Source organism: Schistocerca gregaria, unplaced genomic scaffold, assembly GCF_023897955.1.
Source record: "Schistocerca gregaria isolate iqSchGreg1 unplaced genomic scaffold, iqSchGreg1.2 ptg000156l, whole genome shotgun sequence".
Lineage (NCBI taxonomy): Eukaryota > Metazoa > Arthropoda > Insecta > Orthoptera > Acrididae > Schistocerca > Schistocerca gregaria.
Window position 1 is genome coordinate 3,170,482 of NW_026061720.1, and position 24,953 is coordinate 3,195,434.

The following is a 24,953-nucleotide window of genomic DNA, read 5'->3' on the forward strand; positions in this document are numbered from 1 at the left end:
CTGATGTGATGTTGCTACATCATGTCTAGTGTGGCGATGATCAACGAGACGACTGTCAACTGGTTATTGAGTAGTATACATTCTGGAAGTACCCTGTGGGTTCTTCATTTCCCACTATAAACCTGATTCTACAGTGGTATCTGGCCATGGTGGCTCTCAGTCCCTACAAAAGAAATTTTAAAAAAAATTGGGATGATGACTTTCTAGCTACAAGAACATGGTGCCTTTGACAATTATTGCAGGCAAATTCCTCTATCCCTCTATCCATCCTTGTAGCTTCCTGACCTTAAATTTTCATGTCAGTTCAGTTGCTGTAAAGTCTGAGTTTGACTTGTAAAGAAATAATTCCTTTTTGTCCTACAAGTGGCACAGTCATTATGTCTAGGTACATTTCAACAGTTGAAAACTAACATAATTATTCCATGAAAGTAGATGTCTGAAAGGCTAACAATTACTGTTTCTTGTAAATTGCTTAACAACTACCTTCACATGATACAATGTATGCTATAATCATCTGTTTAATCTGGTCTATCTGGACTTAATACAAAGACATGCAATGTAATTCTATATAATCACCCATTGTCAATGTATTCTAAAACTTAAGAGTTCTTATTGATACGCACTGCTGCTTGAAATATCTTCTATGTCTATTAAACACAATGATACACTGTCAAGTGCAATGTGGTTCTCAGTAACCACTCATTATCAATGCTCTTTTTCTTTCAAAAGAAGTATATTTACTTTCACTAGATCTGCAACTTATGGGAACAAAGTTAGAACTAGCAATGTATTGCCATATATTATACCATGATGTGCTGTCACATGGAGTCTAATTCTCTGTAACTGTTCATTGTCCAAGTGGTAAACTGCTTTCTTGTGCTGTACAGCATACCCCAGCAGTTATTAACAACAATATCTTGACTTAATTAATTCCATCACTCTGCTAACAACTGTTTATTTATATGTAATAGAGCTTGAAAAAATATACATCTTTCACCTTTGCCTTATATATAATTTTGTAACATTATAAACACATGAAATATGTCCGTGAACTTGAAATAGCACTTCATATATGCTTTGTCATTTGGAAGGAGAACATGACACTTAGCCAAGATTTTAGTAACCTAAAGTTTTGTATCTCAGACTCGCCTTCTGTTTAATTTCGAAAATGTGATATTTTCACTTTTGTACTTGACTCTATTGTGTTTAGCAAACATATCAATGCATCACAAAGTACTTCTTATAATATGAACGTTCTACATATCTATGATATACCCAACGAAGCAGTTAGTTGACTTTGTCTATTAATTGATATGGGATATGTTGTAATTTGATGCATTTGGATACCTTATTTCTATATTTTCATGTTTATGTACTAATTTATGTTTGAGCATCAACAGATATCAGATGAACACAGTAATTCTGTACCTCTCTTTATTATTTTCATGTTTATGTTTCAGTATTTCATGTTTATGTAAGATCAAACCCAGATATTAGAGGGGCTGCTTGTAAGTCAGTTGGTAGTATCTAGCATTTTTTACTTGAATTAACCAATACAGCATTTTACATGTCATTTACTCTCTCCTGTAGAATGATAGTTGTTCACCCTTTGTTGATTAGTCAGTAGGGAGTGTTGGGGTTAATATTCGAGGACTGGGAAGGTGAAGCTGTGGCAAGTCCGTTCTGCAGGGAATGCCGAACACTCTTCTCTCTCCGGCATGACAGTGAAGTTCTGGAACAGTGGGGGTCCTGTCTTTGGGGGTCTGTCATCTTTTCTTCTTCAACTCCAACACTCTGAATCTTCTATTTAATTTCTTACTTCTCATTAGAGTACCATGATCTCCTTCACTCTGTCCACATGCATATGCCTCTATTGCTGAGATCCTTCTAGCTTACCATGTCAACACTTGCCATTGTTGACAAAAGCCCATTTTACAGGAGGATCTGGGAAACAAGCTAGTATTTTTGCACTCTTGAAGATACTTGGTCAGGCATGTCATCTCATAAAGCAGTCTGCATACTGCACACTTCAAGATTCTCTACGAAGCAGTCTGCATACTTCAAGACTATTTACATTTATGTAAAGTACAGAGATTATTGCATTTACGCTTAGGAATTTTTTGCTACCTTTGAAACTCTAAGTTACATATTATCTCATACCGTTAAGAAACAACTTGTTCTTTCCTTCTGCTATTGAGTAATAATTTTGTATTATGCTTCATATTACTTTACATATTTAATCAAATAGTGGATTTATTTCATATCGTAAGTAAAATTCTTGTTCCTCCATGGGTCGTAAAAGGTTTTGTTCATCTTTCAGTTTCAAAAATCCTTTTGGGTGTGTTGAAACTTAACAGACTCACTTAAAACATGCATTCTCCAGATGAATTTGGAATTACACATGCATATAAAAGCATGTGACTCATCTAGAAAAAATTATAAATGCTTGATTTTATTTACTTCAAAGTGTAGAAGCTCTGTACATGAAGGGAACCTCCAGTACTTCACAAGAAATGTAAATGCATTATTGCAATTATGTTTTCAAGAAATTATACTCAAATAGTATCACAAATATGACCCAACATAGAATTGTACTTGCTGTTCTGGAGTAAATATACGATTATATATGTATTTTCAGTTTTTTGTGTGTTAATTTTAGTTGTTAGTTAATCAAAAAATGATTCTAAACAATGCCGCAGATTGTTTGGAGTTTATACATATTGGGTCAGTACTTTGTGTGTATTTGGACAGAAAGTATGTTGCTTGTTGAGCATGTTTCGTTTCATTTCATTTCATTATTGCAAGTATGTTACAACTTATTTAAGATTTTTCAAGATGCTTTTAGTTACTTTGAGATCATAATAAATATTCAGCTGAAACATTATACTAGATTATAAAATCATTCAACTTTATGGTTCAATCCTACAGTCGCTGTTTTCTGGGACTTCTGCTGTGACAGATCACCAGCAATTGTGAGTACTTTAACTTAAATCAAAATTAATTCATAGTAATGTTTTAGAGATGTGTTAGGAATGGAACCTGTGACAGTGAAGAATGTGTAGGACACTTGTCTGACTCATACCACTTCCTCTTGCAATTCTGCAGAAACTAATGTGTGGATCAACTGCAAACAGCATCAAGAATACTAATTTCCCTATCTTCTGTCCTAATTTGTTTATTTCCATTACAATGTTTAGGTGTTACACTACCACTTTTAGTAACTCGTTGAAGATGATAAATAATTGCCAAGATGGTCCACATCTATTGGGATATCTTGCCTCGTATACTGTACAAGAATTAGTTGCAATCTTATGAAACTCTTTGTACATCATGAGTATGTCTGCTTTTTATGCATTAGTAAATCCCGTCAACCACTCTTGACCTACTGCTTGGACTGTCACATATTAACTGACTAGCAAGTCTTTATGCACACTGTAGGCAAACATAAGAACATTGTACCTAGCAACTATGCAGGTTTAATGGCACAGACAAGTGTCAGTGGGGAAAGTGTGTACAATATTATATTGCATAAATGACTCGTACTAGATTCCTGCAACAAACCCCACTGACATTCTGAGGTATACCACTTTTAATTTCTAAATGTCAATAGGCATCGTTCCATTTAAAAAATTGCACGTTTTCACAAACAATACAGTTTTGAAGTATTATTATGATCTGTTTCTTGGCTAGCAATATGAGCTCCAGACTACCAATTCATTTTGTGAAAACCACACCTGTTCCCATTTCTACAAGATTTGCCGTGAGAATGTTAGATGATTCACCCTGTCTTTACTTGCAGAATCTCTTCTACTTCTTTACTGTAATTTCCTTTTTATATCCAGATTAGCATCCTGATATTAGGCTCATTATTCCCACCTATATCCATTCTGTAGGAAGGGAAACATGCAGCTGGCACATCATCAGATTCCAACTTGTGTTTCAGAGGATGATTCAATAGTTTGCTTGTCAAATCCTATTCATAAACCATGCAAAAGCATTACCAAGTAAAAGTGAATCATTATGTTTATAGGCTTTTTAATCATTTTTGTTTGGTGTAATTGTTCTTAGGAAATATATGATGCTTAACTCCTAATTTTTATGATGTCTGCAGTGGTTAGTACAAATTGTGATCAGACTCTTGTTTTTCACTGAAATCTCTCAAAATACTGGTAATTGTAGCATGACTCTGCACTAAAATGTCATTTGCCAGTAAGCACTCAAACTCATGTAAAGAATCTTCAAGGTGCCCGACAACATCGACACAGTAGTTTATGGCTGTGGAATGCTCAGCTGCTTACATCAGGATTGCACCTTGCCATCATTGAGATGCTGTGATAGGTGTTGCTGGTTGATCTTACTATTCCTGCATGCTACCCATTTGTATAATTGATGCTGCTTGTCTTCCATTTATTACAGCCTGTGTGTTTGCTTCATGCAGACACCAGCTCCTCTTCTAACCCTACATTGTTTGTGCGGGTGACACTTGTCCCACATGATTTTCCCATCTACATTTTGTCTCAGGTGGATGGAGTTCAGGCCCTTAACTCTCTACCTGTAAGCTTTAGCCATCATTGGCTTGAACTGTTTGTGAAACATTATTATAGTTTGGAGGACACTTGTCATCTGTACGAGCACAAGTGCTAGAATCCAAAACAATGTGCACATTACTTCACTGGTTTCCTATACTCACTCAACTTTTATGTACATTACTTTAGGTATATCAAAACTAATTACACTTAATTTGCTTTTTATATAGAACACTTACCTATGAGAAATAATGCTCTCTAAACCTCTAGTTTGTGGAATAAACATGTTAGATAAAAGAAAAATAGGACAGAGTTTAGCAGCAATCTTAATGTTTGACTGGAATAGTTCCATGAGCTGAGTGATGATGTTCCTGACAATGAAGAGAACGAGAATTCTGTACATTAAATTGGTCATATTTGAGGAATGGAACAAGAAGTATCAGAAAATCATGAATATCGCAGGAAAAAGTAAATCAAGAGGGTATATTTCTTTTACGAAAAATTGGAATGGTTAAATGGAAGAAAATTAAATATTCTACAAATATTATAACAAGATCTTTTAATTTTATTACACATTTATCAGGATCCAGAAATGAAGCCCATATATAAGGGTGGTCCCATAAGTACCTGGACTGACTGGGAGATGGCAGTTGTTGAATAATACCTCTGAATTAGAAACTATATGATCTATGAAGCATTTGTTTCAAGTCTGAAGACGCCACATTGTTTAGTATCCTCCAGTAGTGAATGTTGTGTGATCTTGTTAAAGTGGAGAAAATTCGTCATTGTTACCTGATGCAATATATTTTTTTAAACGCTTCAGTGCAACAAATATTAAAGCTTCTACTTTCAGGGAGTCTGCTCCTTTGTTGTCAACAGTAAAATATTGGGTGCCTGAGTTTAAGCAAGGCCGTATGAGCTGCCAAGACGAGCATCGCAGTGGTTGAACATATGAGGTGATGACTCCAGAAATTGTGAAAAAAATCCACAAAGCAGTACTGGATGATTGTCTACTGTAAGTGCATGAGCTGTCAGGCATTTCAGAATGTGTTGTACATCACATAACTTGGACATGAGAAAACTGTGTGCAAGGTTCAGGCCGCATTTGCCCACACTCGAGGAGAAACAATGTCATAAAGATGTTTCAGTTGAGTGTTTAGAGAAGTTTCAGAATAATGAAGCTGATATTTTGCACCTTTTCATAACCATGGATGAAACATGGGTCCGCCACTTCACTCCTGATACAAAAAAAATCAAAAAAATGGTTACAAATTGGAGAACAGACTACAAAGAAGGCAACGACTATTTCATCTGGCGGCAAGGCCAAGGCATCATTTTTTTTTTTTTTTTTTTTTTTTTTTTTGGGATGCACGTGGGATAGTTTTCGTTGACTATATTGAAAAAGGAGTAAACATCAGTGGTGAGTATTATGCAAACGTACTGCAACATTTGGGCAAAGAAATCAAACAAAAATGGCCACATTTGGCCAAGAAGGAAGTGTTGTTTCTTCAGGACAATGCACCAGCTCACATTACAATGGCCAACATTAATGAATTAAAGATTCACTTGCTACCTCATGCACTCTATTCTGTTCTCAAACTTGAAAAAAAAGACTTGGTGGTCGAAAATTTTTTACAAATGAAGACATGATGTCGCCAGTTAATGGCTATTTTGAGGAGTTAGGCAGTTCCCATTATAAAAAGGGTATTGAACATCTTTTAAAAAGATACCTACAAGATGTGCAACTACAAACGCCACACATTATTCTAACCACTTTCTTTTGAGCAATGAATACTTTTTCTCTAAATGTTGAGTTACGCCAAAATATTATTCTGCGTGACATTATGGAGTGATAACATACTTTGCATACTAACTTCTATATCCTCAAAATTGGCAATTATTCTGAGTGCAAAAGTTGCTGAAACTATTCGCTTTAGAAGATCCAAAATATGATTTTTCCAATTAAGATTCTCATCTATATGTACACCCAAAATCTTAGTGTGCTCTACCATGTCTGCTGATGTGCTATATTAATGAAGGAACTGTACTTTCTGCAGCAGAAAATCGGATGTACTGAGTTTCTTCAAAGTATAGAGCAAGCCCATTTGCAGAAAACCAATTAATGACTTTTCCAAATACCTTATTTGTATCATTTTCAATTGGACTTTCTTCTACTGGATTAATAATGATTCTTGTGTCACCCACAAACAGTGCCAGTTCAGCTTCCTATTTCAGATAAGAAGGGAGGTTGTTCACACATATCAAGAACAGAAGGGGACTGATGGAATGAATCCTGTTGAACGCCTAATGTAATTTAACACTAGTTTGATGAAGTGGTAAACTTACTTCAATCACTTGACCCATATAAGGAAACTTTTGGTTCCTGTTCTGTAGGTGACTTAAACCACTCATATGCTATTCCATAGAATTGTAATTCCTATAACATAATGCTTTGGACAAGTCACAGAAAATTCCTATTGGTGACGTTTTACTATTTAAAGACTCTATAATGTGGACAGTGAAATTGTATATTGCTGTCTCAGTGGAACGGCATTTTTGAAATCTGAACTGTGATTTACTAAGTATCCCATTACTGTTGAAATGGCTAACCGTTAGTGAGTACCTTACGCTCTCAAGGATTTTTGATAATGCTGTAAGCAAGGTCACTAGCCAATGATTATTGACATTTGAGGTGTCCCCCTTTTTTGTAGAGAGGCCTGACAATGGCATATTTTAACCTGTCTGTGCTGCATATGCATGTGTAATTTCTTTTATTTTTTGGAGAAGGCTTTGGCCAAAACTCAGTGTAAAACAATCTATTTCATGTGTCTGCCTGCAACTCAATGTTTCATCTTTACAGTGAGTAGCAATCATAACTGTTAATAAACAAAAGTGGTTAACACTCATTTCTGTCTTCTAGAGGATAGAAACTTTCATTTCTTCCAAAACTTCCAGTTTAGCGAAGCTTTTGTGTAGCCAGTCCATAATACAGGGGCTTCATTTTTTCTCCTTTCCAGCGGTGATGTACGTAAATTGGCTGTGAAAGTTGACTAGTAGGCTTTTAAAACCAATCATTCTTGTACAAGGTATGAAACAACGCTAATTCTAGTTGTTCCATGTAATTATATTCATAACACTGACTGCATCACAGCATTTAATTGTACTAATGAATGCCTGGTTACATTATAATGCTTTTACATGCATGGACATTCTTACAGCTGTTGTTTTGCTTTATGTGCAATAGTTCAGCACTGTTCATGGAACAGACGTGCACTCAGTCACCATCAGCCATAGTCAACAGCTGCAGAATGTCTGATTCACAATTGTTGTTAATCAGTATTTTCAGTACAGTAATAATTTTGTCAATATATTTATGCAGCAGAGGAATGGTGAATTTTTGTTAGTCATTAGACAACCTACCCACCAATGTTGTAAACTGAAATGAGTGGCTGCAGTTTGATATTAAACGTATTTCCTTTTTCTCTTGTATTTTCTTAATTACATTACCTTATTCCATTCTTCACTGAATGATAAAAATCTCTTAACATTAGACTGTCAGTTCGTGTTTCTTCTGGTGGACCAATATATCTTTCAAGTATCAAATTGTATATCCAAATGATTAAGCAACTTGATTCTAAAGTAGCATAATAATTTGATGTAGGTGGTAGGAATTTTATTATTTATGCATTTACTCTCATATGATATAATGATATGAGAAGCTGTGATTGACAGGTTCACTTACAGCCCTATGTTTGTTGTAATGTTACACATGTTTTGTCATTTTATTCGACTGGTGCTACCAGGGGTATGAAACTTAAGTAGGGACTTTGGTTTGCTGCCAAGCACACATCATTTTCTTGTTAAGTAATTTAAAGTACTCAATATTGCTTTTTGTTTCATAGTAAACAGAAGGTGGTTTCATTCCATTGTGTTCCTGATTATTACTTCTTGTTTGTATTGCACTCTTTGAATCTGTTTCGTCGATAGGTCATATTCATCATAGACAGCAGTAATCTTTGGAACTCAGGTCACTCATTTGAGCCACCATGTTAATCCAGCATGTTCTTATGTCTTGTACTGTGTGCATGTGTAAGATAATTATCAAAATATACATATGTGCAGATATTAGTGAGAACAGTTTATTACGTATACCGCTATTTGTACTGTCATGTACAATTACCCAATGCCCAACATAAAATATTTCACTCATATGTTACTGGGTACTATAATCTTGAGTGTTATTGGCTGTAAACATGCCTACCATCAGAATCCCGTAGCATCGGATGACTTCCCTAAAACAGCTATTATCATGCCGCTTGGTTTGTTCTAATACCACTTTATGCCGTTTGGCCTAAGAAATGCAGCAGCGTTTCATTGAGTCCACCCTACCCACAGCTAGAGTTTTGCTCCACATACCTGGACGACATACTAATTTTCAGCAAGTCAGCTGAGGAACATGAAAATTATTATCCAATGGCATTGAGGTCAACAAAGAAAAATTGCAGTTGCGTCAGCCTTCCGTCACTTTCTTGGCTCACACCGTCTCCACTGACATAATACAGCCTCCCAAATCTCGTGTGCAAGCCGTCACTTCACTGCCACCCCCGGCTACTTACAAAGAACTCCAATGTTTCCCGGGCACAATAAGTTACTGCCGTTGTCACCTGGCTTCTGCCACTGCCGTGCAGGCCCCACTGACAGACTCGCTCTTGGGTAAACACACTTCAGGACTCAAACCCGTTCACTGGACTGCACCTACACAGGAGGCTTTCAATGTATTAGACTTCTTTAGCTCACCCTGAGCCATCCATCACTACGGACGCCAGTGACATTGCAGTGGCAGTGGTACTACATCAATGCAAGATAGACATGGTTTCCCCTCTTCATTTCTTCTCTAAAAAGCTGTAACCAGGTGAGAAGAAATTCTCCACTTTTGATAGAGAACTCCTTGTGGTCTACAAGGCTGTCAAACACTTCTGCCCTGACGTGGAGGGTCACTCATTCTTCATCCTCGCAGACCACAAACCACTCACAGATGCTTTCTGCAACCCCCCCCCCCCCCCCCCCCGAGGACCTGCCCTGCCTGCGTTTCTGTCCCTTTGATCTAGTCTCCCAATTCATAACCGATGTTCACTATATCAAATATCACCGCAGATCAATACTATTTCACGCATCATTGACTTATCCAACCACTCTACAAGCCTCTGATGAGGATTCTCAAGCTCTCCTCACAGGCCCTCAAACATCCATTGTGTTTACTAAAACTAAATTCCCAATTCCCTAGCATTGCGGACAAAGCTGTTGTTTGACTCTTCTACCAGTGGTGTCTGCTAGTAGAATGAGAACTCGAACATCGAGAGTGATGTCTGAAATGTTGTCAACGTGGTACGGGGGTACATTGCAGAGCAGGGTGACTGACGGAGAGGGTGTCTCCATAGTCGATAAGGTAGCAGCAAAACCTGCACACGAGGTGGAGGGTGATGTGTCTGAGAAACCCGTAGAAGGTGACAGGGAGGTGTCAGGTGAATAAAACAGTGTGGTGGCCTGAGAAGATACACTGTCGGACTCCACAGTGGGAGGGAGACTGGCAGGAGAGTCATTAGGAGGATCAGACTGAGCCAGCATAGGGACATCATGGTCCATGAGTGCTGGTTTGAGGGAGTGTAACAAAACAGTTTGAGGACTGTCTTTGACGTTGATGTCGAAAGTTGTATCGCCCTGCTGCAGGACTTTAAAGGGGCTGAGATAAGGCGGTTGCAGAGGCTGTCAGACCGAATTCTCTCAGCATTACATGGGAGCAAGTGTTGAGAATGGTTGGCAAGTGGCTGAAGACGTGCATGTTTGAAGTGGGTGTGCATGCAACTTATGACATTGGGGGAGTGGGAAGTCTTCAGGTACTTGAGGCTGAATGAATTCCCCTGGTAGGATGGGGTTCTCCACAAAAACGAATTCTGAGATAGTTCCTGTAAGTTGGGCTTGAAAGTTGAACAGAGACTGAGCAGTACTCATGGAAGTGCGTCAGACCAGAGGCAGTTGTGGCACCTGAGTGCTGTGCCTCCATTCCACTAGCCTGTTGCTTTGTGGGTGGTAGGCTGTGGCATGAATTTTCTTTATGCCGCAGATGTCACATAAAATGGTGAACAGGAAATACTCAAACTGCCGACCTCAGTCAGTGGTGAAAGTGGTCGGACAACTGAACCTAGCAACCCATGAGGAGATAAAACCCTCAGCAGTGATGTTAGGTAAGGGGACTGCCTCTACTTGGATGTTGAACTTGCCCAGTGGTGGGGCGGTATGGCGGCTGACTTTGTTGCATTGGCAGGAAATGCAGCAGTGTGCCCAGGTCTGACAGTACCATTTTATATTTTTCCAAATTAAACACTCAGAGATGAGCCATGTGCTGGAGCAGACACCAGGTTGAGTGAGGTTATGCAGTTCGAAGGCCAGCTGGATCAGCGAGTGGGGAGGGGGGGGGGGGGTAACAGGCATACGGTACTGTAGAAGAGTCACACAATGCAGACACCACTGCCCGTCACCCGACGACCAGTTAAACATCAGTGTTGTGCATAGCCTCACCCTCCCTCGTGAGTAAGACCTGATGACAACTGCCACCTTCATCTCACGGGACAGCTCGATCAGCATCCGGGCTTACCCCACCATCCTCCATTCCTCACCTGATCTCAGGCTGGCCTCCGCATCATCTACCCTCTCCGGCTCAACGACTTCAAGGTAGACCTGCCTCCCATTGCTTTGCCTCCAAAATCCACCACGGTAGGGGTGGAGGTCCTGGTTGTGCGGCTCCCAGCTCGTACGAATACCAGCAACATCAATGCCCACATGGTCTCCCCTCAAGACTCATATGCAGTACTTCTTACTGCCAGGGGGTGGAGGTGCTGTGTGGCATTGATAGGTCATATCGACAATAGACAACATTAACCTTTGGGACTCAGGTCACTTATCCGAGCCACTATTTTAATCCAGTCCATTCGTATACCTTGAACTGTGTGCATGTGTATGATAATTGTCGAAATATATGTATGTTCAAATATTACTGGGGAAAGTTTATTCCGTATTCCACTACTCGTATCCGGTTTCCATAAATCGTACTGTAAATATGTTACTCCTACTCTGTCTGATTTTTGCTAATACCTGTAATATTGTGGGAGATAAATAATTCCACATTAGGTGGAAGTGGCCACGAGTGTGTGAATATATAATTGCTTTCTATCTCTGAACATGACCTTTCAGCCAAAAGCTTAAATGTTTAGCACTCTTTTCATTATACCTGTCTGCAGCTCACTGATTGCTCCATGTGGTGAATAGCAGTCCATCTTTTTCGTAATATTGTTCTTATTGGGTTTTTGTTTCTTATAGAATTGAGGTAGCTTTTATCACATGATTTTCTGCAAGCTCATATATATTTGTTTCTGCTTACAAATTCATGTGTGAACTGCTAAATTGTAAGTATATTGCTCATATTCTACCTTATTTTTGTTTGTGTTCATTTCCATACTTTCTTGCATTTAATGGAGAACTCATTGGAGTGGAAGGATGATTCTAATGCATCAATTTTTGCTAAAATGTATTGTTTGTAGTACTTGTCAATAATGTGTGATAAAATATTTGAAGCTGCTGTTGAATTTTTTAGTATTTGTGAGGAAGGGTTCTCCAGTCACTGAGACTACAAAACATAGTCTGTGGCAAAAAGTAATAGTGTTCAAAGCAGAATTGCATAGTCATTCAATGACAAGATGTAAAAAAGTTAAATACCAATTTTGTCAAAAGCTTCCTAGCATGAAGTTCTCCATTAAATGTGAGAAAGTACAGAGGAATGGTATGAACATAAAGTAGAAAATGTGCAACATATCCAAACACATTTAAATCAAGTAGTTTACACGCAGATTTGTACACAGGAACAACTATATGTGAGCCCACAGAAAAGCAAGTGGTAAAACCAGCTTCTATTTTATATGAAACAAAAACAAATATGGAATCATTTACCCCACAAAATGTTATGGAACAGTGCAGTACATACAAAAAGTTGTAATCAGGAACACAATGTGATGAAACTATCTCTCTTTGTCATGTCATATGCTTGTCAGATTTTGACATGTGCTAACATGCAGTTATTCCCACATGATCAATATTGCAATATTGGGATTAACAAATCAACAGTTTTACAGTCAAAAGGTGAACATATTGTCATTGACAAACTCTTTGTTTCTTGATTGAGACTTCATGAATAAATTACCTTGTACAGTCACAAAAAGATTTCCATGCATGCACTTAAAGTATAAATGTAAAATATTATCATCTAATACTCATATTCTGTTTGATAAATGACTCTGTTTGTGCCCTTCTACATCACATTCCTCATTTATAATGTGACACTCTGGTCACATCCAATGAGAAGGCCATTTCCCTTATTCATAGTGTGTCTATTAACTTTGTCGTTAGAAACCTGGAAACATCTGTTATAAAATTGAAATTGTGTGGCTTCAATAAAGAATAGAAACATAAAACTGTGTTTTATCATGATTTTCAAAGAATTACTTACAAATCATCAAAATACTGCACTTAAGTACTGTGTTATTATTCTTTACTATTTATTATTGTAGCTGGGGATGTCTGATTCTGAACTCGAGTAAAATGCTGGGTGGTTACAACTGAAGTGTGGCTGCTCAGGGAGATCCAGTGTGGACTGTAATTACCATATGGTGGTGAAACTTGGTAGATACACTAGTGGGATAATGCAGAACCAATTTACATTGGGAAAAAAATTAATTTCAATTTTTGTCACCAGGTGCAAATCTAATCCCATACAGCATTTTGTAGACATCTCCAGTGCTTATATTGAGCAAATTGTGTAAGAAGTGCATAGTAATAAACTGACAATTATTCCCTCCTGTCTTGTTTGAACTTTTCTACTCATGTCCTGTTCCTAATCCACTTCATGTGCAAACATGTCTATACATCTTTCTTGCATTCACAGTGCCAGATTTGCACTCGGGGGCCAAATTGGAACTTTTACTCTGGAACAAAAAAATCACTTCTGTATTTATGCATTATAATATCTACCAAGTTTTGCTGCCACATGATAAGTACACCACACACTGGACCTCTGTGAGCACCTGCATTTCAATTATAATCACCCAGTACTAGGATGTTAAATTGTTCTTTAAAATCATTTATTTGCAAGATACTACACATGAATCTGCTGGTTTGGGCCTAATTCCTAGTATGTCTCAACCTTAAACTAACTAAATCATCATGAGACAACATGCATTGTAATTGGCTTGTGTTAGCTGCAAATTGCATACATTATTTTAATGTGTGCATTTATGACATGTTGTTAAACATATATATACTGTAAAAATGCTTCATTGGGTATTAAAAGTTGTATGACACACAGTTACATGAAGCAATCACTATGGATAATAATATGCTTCATTTGTAGACTGTTGTATTACTAAACAGTGTTGACGAAGAACAATGAAGCAGTTGTAAGGAACGCCAGTATGAATGTTTACCTCAGTATTGGAGATCAGCATGTTTATGATGAAATTAAACAGAAAAGAGGTCAAGATAAGGAGATACATTTAACTCTTAATGCTCTTCAGTTGGAATTACTGATTGAAGAGCTTTGGGAGAAAGGAGGATCATGGCAAGGAATATGAAAGTAAAGTACAATTAACAGAACTTTAAAATTCATTTTGTTATGTGTGCATTACCACATGTGAAGGGTGACTCAAAAGAAATAAAATTTTAGATGGTAAAAAATTAGCATCTTTGCATACTTAGAGCAAATCACTTGTTTTTAATTGCCAGTTGTCATTGTTTATTGAAGAATTTCTTTGCTTAACCTCCCACATTTCCATATTAATGTGCCAAATCAGCATTTCTGTAGCAGAAATGTGAATTAGAAGGTATTTGACATAACCTGTTGTCAAGTTGCAAGAATGTCTTACTTTTTGTCAAGTACTGTTCCTGTCAGGACACAAGTGGAAAAGTTCTCAATGTTCTTTCTGTTAACAAGCTGTCTGTAGCATATAATAGGCATGGAATTACTGATAAAAAGAAAAGTTTAAGGTTCTGTAGATTTATAAGGGTTGTACACTCAATGAAAATTATGCAGTCTTCAAAATTAATGGACATGTGAAGAACCTAAGCTTTTGACACTGATGACAAGAACATAGATTTAAAATTATGAAACTATGGTGATAAAATACAGGGAGCAAAAGGCAGTGTGCAGGTTGTGCACAAAGGACATTGCCATTACAAGTGTCAAGGAACTGAAAGGGAAGTGCTAACTGAGAAGGAGGACAGGCAGGGCTGCAGCCTATCCCAAATGTTTTTCAGTCTCTACACTGAGCAGGCAGTAAAACAGAGTGATACATGATGGATCAACAATCCAGATTTTTAAAGGGCATTTCAAGTACATTGAATGCCATGCAGAGACCATTTGAAGACATGTAATTTTTGGTATCCGAAATTTGCCTAATGTGTCAAAAGTGCAGAGACCGGTAAGGAAATTCGAAGATACGTGATTGACTGGAAACATAAAATCACATGGATGTCCTCATACTTGTCAACTGGTAGGGAATGTCTCGGTCATCAATGTCCCACTGCTACATGTGCAGTGAAGTGAATTCACCGCCATTCTCAATGGTGAGCCCATCTGAGATTGAATTTGCATTGAATTTTAACAAAAGATCTGCATTTACATTCTTTTATGATCCAAACAACACATGAGCTGAGGTCAATGGACAAGTATTTGCTGATTGGGTATTCACAAAACAAGAATTTCAACAACAACAAAAAATCTTCTGTGACAAGGCACCTTTCTGGCTTAAAGGTTGTGTGAATAACCAAAATTGCTGGGTTTGGGGCACAGAGAATCCTTACAAAGTCAGCGAGAAGTGTCTTTATCCAGAACAAGTCACTGTTTTGTGCAGGTTATGGGCCATACTTTTTTGAAGGCAAGACTCGAAATGCAGTGAGAGTCACTGGTGATTGTTATTGCCAGATGATAACAGTTTTTATGGGCGCAATTGCAAGGGCAAGAATTGAATGTGAATGTGAAAGACATCCACCAACAGGATGAGGGCAACCTGCAACAATGCTTGTTGAAACAACTAGGGTGCTAACAGAAAGATTTCCTGCTTGTCTCATCTTTGTAATGGCGATGTGAACTGGCCACTGGTGTCACGTGATATGACACCATATGACTGTTTTGTGGAGGCATGTCACATCTTGCATTTAGTTGAACCATACCATACCTCAAAGTAGAAATTAGATATGTCATGGATCAAATTCATGTGGAACTTTGCTCTAGAGTCATCAAAAATTTTGTCCAAAGAATGAATGTGTGTGTACAAAGCCATGGATGACATTTGCTAAATATTTTGTTTCGTGTTTAATTGCCGTCTTTGTGTTTTGTATTAACATAGTAATACTAGCAATTTTCAAATAAATTGGGTGCTTTGTTATTTAATTAGAAATTGTGTTTTTTATGTAACACCTGACATGACAGAACCATGGAGTGCTTCCATTAAAAAGCAGTCACCACACAAATTAAGACATTTATCCCAATGGGAGATGAAACTATCACTTCCTTTTCTGTAGAATGCAGTCAGCCACTGACAGATCCACAACAGCACCCAACTCCATGTCCAGCTGAAAGCAACATCCGTGCACATCTTTCTTCAGACTGCCAAAGATTTGAGAATCACACAGTGAAAGATTGAGGCTTTATCGAGGATGTTGGTTGGGAAACATTGCAAGTCGCTGAAGTGTAGCCTTTCTCCAATTCACAAAGTGGCAGGTGGGAATCGTCGTGCATTAAGCTCATCGTGGCCTTAACAGATCTTGTGTGAACAGTTTTTGGTTGCTTTGTTGGGGGAGACATGGAATGTTTCCACTGTTGTCTTTGGCACTTTACCTTAGGCTATTGGAATACTGTCAGCTGGAATCATCCTGTTATATAATAATGCTTGCCCCCATGCTGCCAATTGGATGAAATGTATGCTCCTCTGATTTTGCTGGGAAATGCTGCAACGCTCTCCATACAGCCCAAATCTTTCTCTGTGTGATTTTCATATCTTTGCTTATCTGAAGAAAGAAAGATATGCATGAATGTCAGTTTCAGTTGGAAGAGGAAGCACTAAAGTGATAGCAGTTGTGGAATCATCAGCAGCCATTTGCCTTCCTCAAAACAAGAGTTGATCATCTTGTCACCCAGTGAGATAAATGCCTTAACGTGTGCAGTGATTAGTTCTGAACGGAACTTGCGGCAAGTGTTAAGTTGTTATTTGAGTGCCCCTCATAAAATGCAGGATCGTTATAGCATAAAAAGCACTCCTGGAAAAAGGATTTCATTAACATATAATATAAATTTAAGTATTAGGAAAAAGTTGCTGAAGGTAATTGGGGTAAAGCTGTGTGGAAGTGAAATTGGATGATAAGCAGTGCAGACAGGAATAGAATGGTAAAAATTTGATGGGTAAATTGAATAAACACTTGGAAGCAATTGAATCAATATGGGGAAGAAAGATATTTGTGGTACAACTTCTTGCGAAAAACAACAATAATAATAATAAGTAGGACACATTCCAAGGCAATGAGGATTTCTCAGTTTGGAAACATAAGTAAGTTGCAGTAGTCATATAGGTATGAAGATAACTTCAGAGAATAGAATAATGTGAATAGATGTATCAAACCTGTGTTCGGCCAGGAAAGAACTGTATTCAGTGGCACCTGGGTATAACAAGTGCGTGCTGAGGGGTTTTAGTGTCAGTTATTCATTTTTTGAAGTCACGGTGCTCGTGAGGGCTGTCTGTGCACCCTCTCCTTTGAATCTGCAGGCTGCAACTGTGCTGAGTTTAGGGTTGAACAGTGTTTGCAACTTTAATTCTACTGTATAACCATGGCACACCAAAGAGTACATACTCCTGCTGAACCGCGTCAAACATTTTGAACTCGAATGTATTGTGGTCCTGCAGGGAGCTGTATGGATGTATTGGTGGACTGCTACACAAGTCGGGCATGTCATTTCTATCAACAGTGGTCTTTGGAATGTGCCCTCACCTGTAGATGAGGTTCAGGACATCCACATAGTACAGATGCGTGTCAAGATTGATGCATTACACGACAGCAGTGGCCGACCAAACATAATCCATGAATGAAATTGAGGTACACATTGTGTCGTCAAGGATCATGGGAAACTGTCTGTGCCTACATCTGTGGGTATGTACCCCAGGACACTGCCTGGTGTGTCACATAAGCTACCCCATAGCACTCCTAGTCATTCATTTCCTGTTACACTTGCAAGTAGAGTGAAGGAACAACAACTGTCTACAAGACTCCGTAAGAGCTCTAATCTTGCATATGTTATCCTTATGTGAAATGTATGGAGGTAGATGTAGAATCATTCTGTAGATAGCTCTAAATGCCAGTTGTCTAAATTTTCTCAATATTTTTCTATAAAACAAACGTTTCCTTTCCTTCAGGGATTCCCATTTAAATTCCTGAAGCATCTCTGTAATTTTTGTTTGTTATTTTAACCTACGGGTAACAAATCTAGCAGCACACCTCTAACTTGCTCTGATGTTTCACTTTAAAGTGACCTGGTGCTGATCGCAAATAGTCCATCAGTACTTCAGAAAGTGTGCAGTTGTGTCCTATATGCAGTCTGCTATACAGATGAAGCACACTTTTTCAAAAATCTGCCAATAAACCAGAGCAGACTGTTTGTCATCCCTACCACAGTTCTCAGATGCTCATTCCATTTCAAATTACCATGTAACATTGCATCCAGGTATTTAAATGATGAGATTGTGTCAAATAGAAGATGTCTACATCTGTGTGTTCCATATTTGAACATTACGGGTTTTGTTTTTCAAGCTCATCTGCATTAACTTACATGTTTCTACATTAGAGCTAGCTGCCACTCATGAGACTAGCTAAATGTTGTCTATAACCTTGTACATTCACTCTTCCAATATACCACAGCTGCAGATTGCTGTCCTCCAGATCATCCATGTATACAGAAAATAATGGCCTTATCACACTTCCCTGGGGCACTCGAGATGATACCCTTGTCTCTGATGAATGCTTGTTATCATCTTGCTGCAGGACTGCGATCAAGAGCGGTTCTGGCCAGATTACCACTGACGCACAGTGACTCGGGTGTCATGAAGGGGTCAAATGGAATATCAAGTGGTGCTCTGTTGTTATTGCTGAGAGTAGCTTCTGTCTGTCTGTCTGGGAATGTAGTTTTTCTCCAGAGCTTGCAAGGACCATTGCCAAGTTGCAACAAACAGCCCAAGATGCTTTGGGGCAATGTATCACAGGATGCCATTTGGCACCTTTATGATCATCTATGTGTGTGAGAATATACACCTGCATTGCCATCAGAGAGTTGTATGCATTGTAGTGATGTGACAGGACACCCTTCACTGTGACACGTGTTTCATTTGACCTGAATGACAATGATGTCAGATCGTGTGACAAAAAATGACCATTTCTTTGAGGGTGTTGCAGTTTCCTTTTTCAGCAGAGTACATGGTATGCATTTTATTGTAACCTGTCTAGTTTAGTAAATAAATTACCTTCCTTGACAAGGATCTCAATATTTGCTTATTTTCTGTTTATTGTTGTTACTAAGTATATACTACAGGTCAAAAGTATTCGATCACCTATGAAAAAAAAAAGCTGTACACTTTATTTTAATTGACAACTACACTCTTCAAACTAAATAGGCTAACAATACAAATATTTTCTCTCTCTGTCATTAAGTTCCCTTCATGCTAATAACAGCTGCACAGACTGTCGGCATTATGGAGATAATACTTTTGCTGAGATTACAGTCCAATACATCCGTAATCCATAGATTTTCAACATTACATTACCTCAGTTCTCTGATATCCCTGCCATGTTCATCCCAGCTGGTGAGGTGGTGCATGGTTAGCACACTGACTCACATTTAGGAGGATAATGGTTCAAACCCGTGTCCAGCCATCTTGATTTAGGTTTTCTGTGATTTCCCTAAATCGCTTCTGGCAAATGCCATGATGGTTCCTGTGAAAGGGCACAGTTGATTTCCCTCACCATCCTTCCCTAATCCGAGCTTGTGCTCTGTCTCTAATAACCTCATTGTGAACAGGACATTAAATGCTAATCTACTTCCTCCCTCCCTTAATTATTCGATGGGACTTATGTGAGGTGGCTGACTTCACCAGACCATATTCTTCAGTTTCGCAAATTTCTCTCCTCTATTGACTTACTGTCGGCACAATTTAGAAGTCTGTTTGGGATCATTGTCTTGCTGCAGAACAACCCACAACTAATATGTCTCTTGGCAGATTGAACTGAATTGTTGATCAGTATCTTGTCATATCCTTGCTTCTTTAATGTTCCATTAATTCTCACTAAAAAAACTGATTCTATCACCCACAAAACATCCCCACACAGTGACTGACCCTCCACCACTCTTTGTCATTGGCACTACATGCTGACTTCATATGTTCTCCACAAAGTCAATGAGTAAACATTCAGTGAAGGCTTCCAAATTTCAAACTTGTTTCATCCACAAGCACCATCTCGCATCATTGTTGCGCTCTCCAGTTTTTCCGTTGCTGTACCCATTGCAGTCAGTTCAGTTTCTTTCTATTCATCCATTTAAGTCATAGTCACATAATTGTCATTGCTCTGCTGAGATAAAGGTTGGAGCTTTCACATATTGTTTACTTTGTTGTTAATTTGAGGTGCAGGAAGGGTCCTCCCATTTACTCTGTACACAAATGAACTAATCTTTGCTTTACAGTGTTACTCTGGGTCTTCCAGATTGTCAAACACTTATGCTGGCACCAGTCTGCTTGAACTGGTGCAATGTATACACCACTGTAGGCTTGGTTAAGCCAAATTTTGTTACTATAGCCTTGCTAGAATAGCCTTTGCACTGCAGAGCTATAATTACAGCACTTTTCTAAATTCCGACCTCCTCCTTCCATCTTATTAGGATTCAATATGGCATGAACTTGATCAAGTTTACAAACTCACTACTAGAGGCACACAGTGTACTATAGACTCACTGCTACAAAGGCAGCAGAAGAAATGAAACCTATTTAAATGTAACTCTCTTAGGTAAAGGCCGTCATTGTTGTGGATACTCACCAGCACCTCTCTGGGTGAACAACGATTTGGAAACATAACAGATGAGCTTAGTTTTTGCATGTTTCTACTTGTTTTACTATCAGAACACTTTTATGATAGAATATTCGCAGACAACAAGTATGATCATTGAAACCAAACTACCACATGATGACCAAAGCTCTTGGACACCAGAAAAGATCAAAATGCATCTGACAGCAAGCCATCAGAGTCACTGGAATTAGTGTTGGCACATCTCAAGGACCAAAGCAGCATGTAAGTGGTTTTATAGTGGTCCCAACATAAACTGCTTCTAAATCTCAGAAATGGAATTGTGTGATTGCAATTCAACCTCTTTAAGAGATCTGATGTGAAAGATTTGAATGTATGCCACTTACTACTAGCACAGACATTCTGCTATTTTAAGTGTTCTCTCTGTCAAGATAACTGTAACTTAATTGGTAGAGATGGGTCTAAACACAGGGATCATATTGAGTTGCTACAGCAAAATATAAACAAAATCAGGGATCTCCTCTTTATAACAGTATCTAGTTTTGTAATAGGTTTCTGCTGCTGAATCATGTTCCATCTGTGTATTATAGTGCCAAAATGTTCCATCTTCAAAATTTGAATTCAGAATATTTTCATGTGCTTCTGGAAAGTGTGAAATGTCACAACTGGTATCCCTAAAAGTGTTAATATTATAATTTCCAGCTCAGAGACAAGGTTATTCAGTACAAATGAAATATGAATGAGTGAGTGAAAGTACAATTGCTCATTGGATTACACTGTGTCTGTTTTTGTTATATTTCCAATTCTTAATTTTCTGCATTCAGTTACAGTTATCATTCTACAGCTTGCTGCATCGATGCATGGAAATCACCTCAAGACAGTTAACGTCACAGAGAGCATGGGATTAGTAGTACTAGATTGTAAATTGGCCACGGTAGCACTAATATTTGTTTTCACTGTTTTATTCAAATTTCAGGTTTTATTGTTACTTCACAATTATTTGAAATGTAACTGTTTCATTAACTATCTTTAGAAGTATTCAGTGATGGTTGTGTTCCAACTTATTCCTAGCGATTTCACCAGTCTTCTTAAAAAATAGTTTACTGTAAGCCATCAATATTATTTTTCCTGTTATCTTAGATTGAAAGGCTGAAGAGTAGTTTGGCTTTTGTCCAAGGAAAGGGTTTTGTAATGGTTCATCTGCTCTTTCACATCTAGCTGGGATTTCCAGAAGGCAGTTGCCTCAACATCTGTACGAGTGTTTCACATAGCTTTGTACTTGTGTATGGAAATGCATTTTATTTCACATATGAAATGTAGATCTTGCAGGCCTTTAGATAGGGATTTCATATCTGTCAGCAACGTTTCTTAACTCAGTCACTGATTGTAGATCTCATTGTATTCCTCTTTTGTTACAAATGTTGGCCTTTTCTTAGAAGTTTTCCTATTCTATCAAAAATGCAGTCAGTGGATAAGTAACTGGGTACTTGTAAAAACAATTATTAGTACTAGGCAACATATTATGAGGGAGCACAGAAGCACAAACTGTTGCTCTGCATGAGAACAACAGTGTGACTTAAATTATATGATTATTTAGGTTCTGCTTATCCTGTTTGTTTTGTTCCATTGTGTGTCTCGTTTATTTTAAATTCCAGACATGTTTGCCTTTGCATGTAAGCTCCTCATATGTGTCTGGGTCACACATACAAAATTTTGTTGAAGATTAAGACTGAAACAAAAAGCAACAAAGTTCAGTAAATAGTCAGCATGAACTAATGCTGTGCAATGAGAACCTCAGACGAGAATAGTTCTCAGGTTACAATTGTCTTCCTCAACTTCCAGAAAACACTTGGTGGGGGTTTTGGGGCAGGGTGCATGTTAAATGCTTGCTCTGCCCTCATTATTCTTTATTCCACTTTTGATTTTTGGGTCATGACAAATGTTGAACATCTTGATGAGATCAGTCTCATTGACTGGGTGCACATTTGTCAAACATGGATTTCATGAGCTGGGGACTTGTTAACATGAACAGTCCATTGCTACTCTAAGCTCTGGGCATGCTTTTGCCTACCATCCAATGACACAGTAATGGAACATTGTACGTCATAGTGCATGGAAATTTTTATTGGCTGAACTGTGAAAATTGTAGGAGGAAAATAATTTTGAAGTTGCACAATTTGTCAATAAGGGTTAAGGGGATTGGCTATTCAAGTGAAACAATCATTACTGAGTAACTGCTATGGAATATGCCGTACTGAGGCAAGCAGGGTTCTGTTTGGGTGGGCCCCAATCTCCCTACCTGGGACCATATAGGCTGGTGATTATCTCACTGTATAAATTTCCAGAGGGTTATTGGTTGACCCTACCACCCCATCACCAAGTGAGATCAGCAAACATCATGCAACAGTAAAAACGTGATAGTAACACAGTATCAGGAGAATTATTGAAGAATGTTGCACTACCTACAGAACAAAGTGCAGGTTAGCATTGTTTAATTCCAGAGAATTTTCTGTTGCAGAGGGAAGGCATAATTTCCTTAACTTTAGCAAAGGTTGGACACAGATTTGAAGCGTTGCCTCCTGACTTGCATAAATGTGTGTATCTTCTTCTGCTTGTACACAATGAGCACTGATCCAAAAGAACTGCTGAAGAAATGGTCTTGGATGGTTACTGATTCATTCAAGAGATATACTTGAGGTGTAGGGACTTCTGAAATTAAGTTACACATCATCTCATGCTAAGACCATTACGCAACAGGCACGGCACACTGGTGGAAGAGTGGGCATGTTCCCTATTTCCTGCAGAGACAATTCTGCTGCAGTACAGACAACAGGTTCATCACATTGTGGGAGTGAAATGGCACTCCAAACTTGAAGTACAGGGAACAGTATGGTTCTTGTTGGCAAAACATCTAAATTGCACACAAATTCGCCATGAAATTCTGGCAGCGTATGTCCCAAATGAGGTGCAATGCAATGTAGCATCCAGTCATAGTGAAACAGTGCCAACAATTTGATGAAGACCATTCAGTCTTTCCAGCAAGCTGGATGGATATATGTCAGGAAAGAGATTTTCCATCAAAGAGGAAATTCACACAGCAGTCCTCAAATTGTTCCATGACTGAGGGGCAGATTTACACAGTCAAGAAACTGAACAGTTGCTGGGATGTTACAATTGTTTACAGATCTTGGTGACTGTAGCAAAAAGTAGTATCTGCATCACTTTGAATTGCATTGCAGCATACAGTAAAAGTTAGTCAGTCTGTCATACATCTACATCCATACTCCGCAAGCCACCTGACGGTGTGTGGTGGAGGGTACCCTGAGTACCTCTATTGGTTCACCCTTCTATTCCAGTCTCGTATTGTTCGTGGAAAGAAGGATTGTCAGTATGCTTCTGTGTGAGCTCTAATCTCTCTCATTTTATTCTCATGGTCTCTTTGCAAGATATACGTAGGAGGGAGCAATATACTGCTTGACTCCTCTGTGAAGGTTTGTTCTTGAAACTTCAGCAAAAGCCCATACCGAGCTACTGAAAGTCTCTCCTGCAGAGTCTTCCACTGGACTTCATCTATTATCTCCATAATGCTTTCGCGATTACTAAATGATCCTGTAATGAAGTGCGCTGCTCTCCGTTGGATCTTCTCTATCTCTTCTATCAACCCTATCTGGTATAGATCCCACACTGCTGAGCAGTATTCAAGCAGTGGGTAGACAAGTGTACTGTAACTTACTTCCTTTGGTTTTGGATTGCATTTCCTTAGGATTCTTCCAATGAATCGCAGTCTGGCATCTACTTTACATGATCATTCCATTTTAAATCACTCCTAATGCGTACTCCCAGATAATTTATGGAATTAACTGCTTCCAGTTGCTGACCTGGTATTTTGTAGCTAAATGTTAAGGCATCTATCTTTCTATGTATTCGCAGCACATTACACTTGTCTACATTGAGATTCAATTGCCATTCCCTGCACTATGCGTCAATTCGGTGCAAATCCTCCAGCATTTCAGTATGATTTTCCATTGTTACAACCTCTCGATACACCACAGCACCATCTGCAAAAAGCCACAGTGAACTTCCGATGTCATCCACCAGGTCATTTATGTATATTGTGAATAGCAACGGTCCTATGACACTCCCCTGCGGCACACCTGAAATCAGTCTTACTTCGGACGACTTCTCTCCATTGAGAATGACATGCTGCGTTCTGTTATCTAGGAACTCCTGAATCCAATCACACAATTGGTCTGATAGTCCATATGC